Source organism: Rhinolophus hipposideros, assembly GCF_964194185.1.
Source record: "Rhinolophus hipposideros genome assembly, chromosome: 9".
In the NCBI taxonomy this organism is placed as follows: Eukaryota; Metazoa; Chordata; class Mammalia; order Chiroptera; family Rhinolophidae; genus Rhinolophus; species Rhinolophus hipposideros.
In genome coordinates, this window is record NC_138055.1 from 29,497,901 (window position 1) to 29,503,900 (window position 6,000).

General features: G+C 38.4%; 1 protein-coding gene across 1 annotated transcript in view; it reads right to left on the minus strand.

The window, feature by feature from the left end:
* The window catches only part of RERG (RAS like estrogen regulated growth inhibitor), a 95,602-nt gene extending 92,650 nt beyond the window's left edge, over positions 1-2,952 (minus strand). The window contains exon 1 of the mRNA XM_081058208.1: positions 2,572-2,952. The gene's annotated coding sequence lies outside the window, so the exon portion shown is untranslated. The remainder of the gene's footprint in view (positions 1-2,571) is intronic.
* Between the last annotated feature and the right edge of the window lie 3,048 nt (positions 2,953-6,000).

The following is a 6,000-nucleotide window of genomic DNA, read 5'->3' on the forward strand; positions in this document are numbered from 1 at the left end:
AGGGGGAAGCATTAAGCAGCTTTTTCTTTTCTTTCACTCAGAACCCTTCAAGTTAGCCTAGCTGCTCTGAGGACCCTTTGCCCCATTCCAGGCTCTACTTTCTAGGCAAATGAGGGCTGGCATCTTCCCTTGTTCCTCACGGGATGTATGGTCTTGTTTATGGTTTTTGACCTTCACCTTCCTTCTTCACCATATGCAACTCTCTCCACTGGCACTTGCCATTTTAATCACTCTCAAAACATGGCACCCACTGCATTCACCACTTGGGGTTTGAGCTGACAAAATGACCCAGCCAAAGTTCACTGAGGTTTTCCCTATTCTTTATCTGGGCACTGTGGTTGACCAGGTTGACCATGATGACCACTCATATGCAGGCTCACATCCTCCACCTGAACTGCAGACCCCCCTTTCTGAACTTCTGCAATCAATGTTTTAAACCTAAGTACAAGACTTCACTTTTATCCTTATTAAACTTAATCATATCAATCTTCATTTCATCCATTTTTCCAGACTGTAAAGATAATTTTGAGACACAAATCTGTTATCTTTACATGTAAACTGCTCCTGCCAGCATATTGTCATCTACAAATTTTCAAAAACAGCATCTCGAGTAAAGGATAAAAGTAAAAATCCTTCTGAAAACGTATTTCTACAAAGACATTAACACATAATTGTTTTCTTCATTATGCATCTAAGTCACCAATCTGTACCTAAGAAATTTTGTATTTGCTGATTTCTAAAGTGCCAGACCATCCTCTGAAAGAGGTAAAGGTCAACATTAACATTAGCTATTGTTTACTTCATCCCCAATAATGAAAAAAGATTCTTAGTAATCATTAATACTACAAAAACCAGAAGCTGTAACATCTGTAATATGTCCAATCCCATATTTTGGCTAAAGATAAAAGGACTTTCTTATTTGTTATTTTATATGTATTCAGTAAGAAAAGGCTTCTATGGTTAGTGCTTCATCACAGAAGCTTCACAGAAACATAATATATGGAGATACATTAACTATACAAATTCTAAATAATAACGGCAAGCATTTCTTTGAAACATCGTCCATGAAAGTGTCTGGAGAGTTATAAACAACAATTTGTTATTTCATGGAAAACTGTCTGTTTCCCATGCACATAAAATCTAAGTAATTATCTGATTGATGCTTAGTGAAAGTAGCATCAAAAGTGATTTTAAAAACAAAAACATATTTGTTAGGTCAAATATTTCAGTGACTCCCAAATGGCCTCAGAGGCATAGGAATTTCACATAAGAAAGTGAAATTGTTTGGGCTGTTTTTTAAATTTATACTATAATAAAAATAAAGTTGGTTATTGTCATTCTTATATCATGTTTAGAAAAATTACTTAGAGGAATATACAAAACTGACTTACATCCTTCAACATTTTATTTCTCACATGAAAATGTGAAAAAGATTAAAAAAAAGATAAATGTGCAAATTTTTGTAATAAGTGACCTGTTGCCAAATTTCTGATACTCAAAATAATTCATAAACCAAGGCCTTCCATAACATGGATCTTTAAAAAATACATTTGGTTTAATTTTGTTGTGCAGAAATATTCTGTCTGAGTCTAGAAGTTGCCATTCACTTTGCATGTGGACAATGCTTTATTAGCACAAAAACTTCTGAGTCCCTGTCACTCCTACAGCTAAAATCACACCGAGATATTTAAATGGTGATTTATTTTTTTCTAAACATAAAGGAACTAAAAGAACACTTAGAAACAAGAAAAAAAGAAGTTAGCCTCCAAATCTTATGTTATTACTAATGCATTAATTGATTCATTCCACATTTATGCCAAGTGCATACAAACAAAGTGGCTACCTTCCAGGACTTTATAATGTGTTAGATCTGTGACATTTAGGTCACTACTAGAAACCTGATTTTTAAATTTTATTTAAAGAAAGGTTTTATTCATAACAAATCATTCCAAAGACTGTACTTATCAAGAACCATGCTTTCCACTTTCTCTTGGAGGAAAAAAAAAAGCAAGCATCTTTATAAGGTAATAGTTGTTGTTGTTTTTTTTTTTTTAACTTCTGTATTTATCATTAAAGTGAAGTGCAGCTGTTTAGGGAAGCAAAGAATCTAGTCTGGTCGTGGGAACGAGATTCTCTCCCGGCCGCTCCTTTTCTAGCTCTGAAATCAAGTTTTCCTGGTCTCATTACCAGAAATTCTCCCTCATCTTACAATGCACCACCCACAGCGAGGAGGATAATTGTTCAAGACTCCCTGGCTATGGCGTTGCTCCCAAAGCAACAGGTATCCTGGAATGATCAACAGGCCCACTGAGGACTGACTACAGGTCATTTGCTCTCAACCTAGAGGACAAATGCAGCCTAAGTCAAAACGGCATTCTCGGTTTCAGCTCCAAGGGAGCTGTCAAACTCCGGGCGCCAGCACTTACGTCTCCCTCTCAGCGAACCTCCAAGCCAACCTGGAGGGATCCAGTGACCAGGAAGACCAACCCAGAAGCCAAGGGTTCAGAGGCACAGAAGGGTCTACAGAAAGTCGTCCCGAAAGAGCCACCTGGGCACGTGCGTGACACTCACCTGTTCACACTCTCCAGGCCCAGGAGAGCCGCGGTCTCCTGCAAGTTCAGAATCGTTCCCTGGGACCGCGAAACCCTCCCACGCTGCACAGCCCAGGGTGCAGGTTGTGTTTCCTGCTGCGATCGCGGGTGGGAGCGTCGGCAGCAGCTGCAAGTATGGGCGGACGGACAGGGGTCTCCTCCCTCGCGCTCGCTCCCACTAGCGGCGGAGGGACTGCGGCAGGGCGAGCTTAGCCCGGCGGAAGCCGCGGAGCTCGGCCGCCAGGATGCTGCACTGCGGCGCTTCGGCGACCCCTGCTGGGGCCGGGAGCCCGCTCTTCCCGCCGAACTGCCTCCCGCCGGAGAGCGTGGAATATCCTCCCCTGTGCTGCACCCAAGTCCCTTTTCCCTTGCTCAGTTCCCCGCCTCTACGTTCTCACCCAAGGACCTCTTTCCTCAGTCAAAATGTTGCGTGTGAAAGCATCACTACGTAGTATTTTCTATTCCCGACTTCAAATGAGCTTCACAACATCCCTTTGAGGTACATTTAATTATCTCCATGATAACCAAGAGGAAACTGAAAGAGGATAAATAACTTGTCCAAGGCTAGTATCTTGTTGGAATGAAGATTAGGCCGGATTGGAAACAGAGATGCTAGAAGGATCATAAATACTGCATTCAATTGAAATTTATAGTTATAGATTTGAGAAAATTCCAAAAGCTTCACATCCTCCTTACAAGATCAGCATTATAATATTTGAATCAAAGTCATACTCCCATGCTCAAAACTTTACAAAGATGGTTAATATTCGTTATATGTTAGACCTGCTTTCACCTCTCATCTCATTTTATATGTACACCCTCCCGTGAGGTAAGCACTAGTATTGTAATTACTAGCCTTTCACAGATGAAGAGGTGAGTTTCCAAGAAGTTAAATGATTTACCAAAACTATCAAAAGAGCAGAAATACCTAGGCTGTCGTTTTTCCCTTAAGAAGTTGGATGTTCTTACCAAGATACCAGGTGGCCTCTAATATTGAGCAAACAGGGGCCTAAAGCTAAGTGAACAATATGCTGTGTGTCTTTGGTGGAAGAGACGTAACCAGGGAGGCAGTTTCCAGGGCCAGTGCTGACCTGGAGATACACCACAGCCACCAGTTTGGGCCAGACTGAATGGAGTAGCTAGATGTGTGGCGGATGTTGGAATTGCCTAGCTGTCCGGGAATTGAACTGCTAATTCTTTGAGAAAGCTCAAATTTTATCCTGTATGACTTTCCTGATCACTAAGCTATCTCCCCCCGCCAACACACACCTGAATCAGATGGCCTGACTCTATGTCTCAGAGCACCCTGTTATCTACCATTGTGTCTGCATTGTGCTTATGTTTAGTTCCCAGTCTTCTCCATTAAACCTGAATCACCTGAACATAGGGATATATAGTATGTATCTCTGTATTGCCAGCCTCTACCATTGTGCCTGACACCTAGTGGGTATTCAAAAAATAGTAGAATGAAGAGAAAGAACAAATTGTGACAGGGGAAGTTTGACTTTTCTACATGCTGAATGGGGGATACAATAACCAGTAAGAAGTTGAACATATGGGTCTGAAGTTCAGAAAAGAAACCCGGGAAAGAGATTTCATGTCTCAGCATGCAGGAAGTCTTTGAAGCTGACTATATTTAAAAAATTGCCCAGGATGTTTACGTAGAATTTTATAGAAATCCAATTACATAGAATTTTGTGGCATTAAGATGTTCTCACATGTTACTTTCTTTCCCTAGCAACTCATGTATGCATAGAAAGATTTAACACAAAATATCTGTGAATAGATAGATAGGTATGTAGATATGTAGATAGATATAGATATATATCTCCTATTTACAGAGACTTAAGCTGAAATTCTGACTTTGCCACGCTTATCTAATTAGAATTATTGAAGAAAGCTCAATCCAGTACCTTTTGTAGCAGTTCTTTGGAACATTGTCTATAGAACCTGTTTCTCTCCATTTTCCTTCTGAGCCCATATAGCCCAGCACTCCTCTCTCTACTCGGAAGTATTTGCATTGACAGCCTACAGTTCTTGGTGGGTATACGAAGAGAGATGAGTCACTATATTGGAGCCTGATACCCAGTGCTATATCTTCAGTACGTGTCCTACATTCAATGGTAGTATTTCCTTTGTCTCTGAGAAGCAGCAAAAAGGAGCCACTCTCCCTTATACTGCCTACTTCATGGGTCGGTAAGGACAGAGAACATTTTGCACTTAGCACTTCACAATATCTGTTCACTAGGCAGGAATTCCCCTGGCGAGAGGTCTTGTCGTCCTCTAGTCTCTTAGGCTGGCTTTAGGCTTAAGCTAAAGCTTCTAACACAAACTAGTAGATGAAGAGTCGGTACAACCCTAGAACATTAAAAACTAGAATTGTGTGTGTATCTGTAGTTATTAATCATGTTCACTGTAAATAATTCAAGTAGTAGGAAAAAAAATGCAAGGAAGTAGAAAATCAGCCCCCAAATCAATATTCAGAAATAACCTTTTTTTTTTTTTTTTTTTCCCCAGAAATAACCAGTTATCATGAGAGGACAATCATTCAGGAATCTGTAGAACATAGAAGAATCGATAGATATGTTAAATGGTATATGGCTATGCTAAGTGCTACCATACCATTTTAAATAAATAAATGCTATTTTTAATTTTAAAATATTCTTAATTAAGCAGAAGATAAAGAAATCAAAGAGAACCTTAAAAGATGACTGAACTTTGCAGCTGCTAATGATTATGTGAAGACTTTAGGTGTTTATTGACTTTATGAGGTATTTTACCCTAAAGATTCCTCTATAGTTAAATTTATTACATAAACTCAGATCTGAATACATTATGTTTAACCTATATTTGTTTATATTTACATGGTTATATATATGTGTGTGTGTATATATGTATACGCACATAAATATATTTATGTTTAACCATATATTTGTTTTAGTCAATATCACTCGACTTCTTACGATTTAAAAAGAAATTACCTCTCGTCTTATGCCTCTCACTCCCCCTTCCTTCCTCCTATACTTTTACTTCTGTGTTATTTATTCTTCATCAAGATTTATAATATTTACATTTGTTTTGTAATTTGAATTCCCAAAGTGGGCTAAACTTAGTTCTATATTTAAATGGGATAAATTCATTTAATTATTTTACTGTAGTTTTTCTATTACTGATTCTTGATTTTGATTAATCCCTTTATTTCTTCATTAGGTTATATTTCATGGTCTTATAGGTGCTGTATTGTATAACTGAGAATACTCATCTCTTCCTTTCCTTGTTTTTAATTTATTTTGTCTTTACCTTACTTTTGCTTACTATGATTCTTTCCTCCTTTTTCCTACATATTTTGTATTTATTATATTGGTTATTTTCTAATCAGATATATTTTTCAGTGATACATAATAAGTGA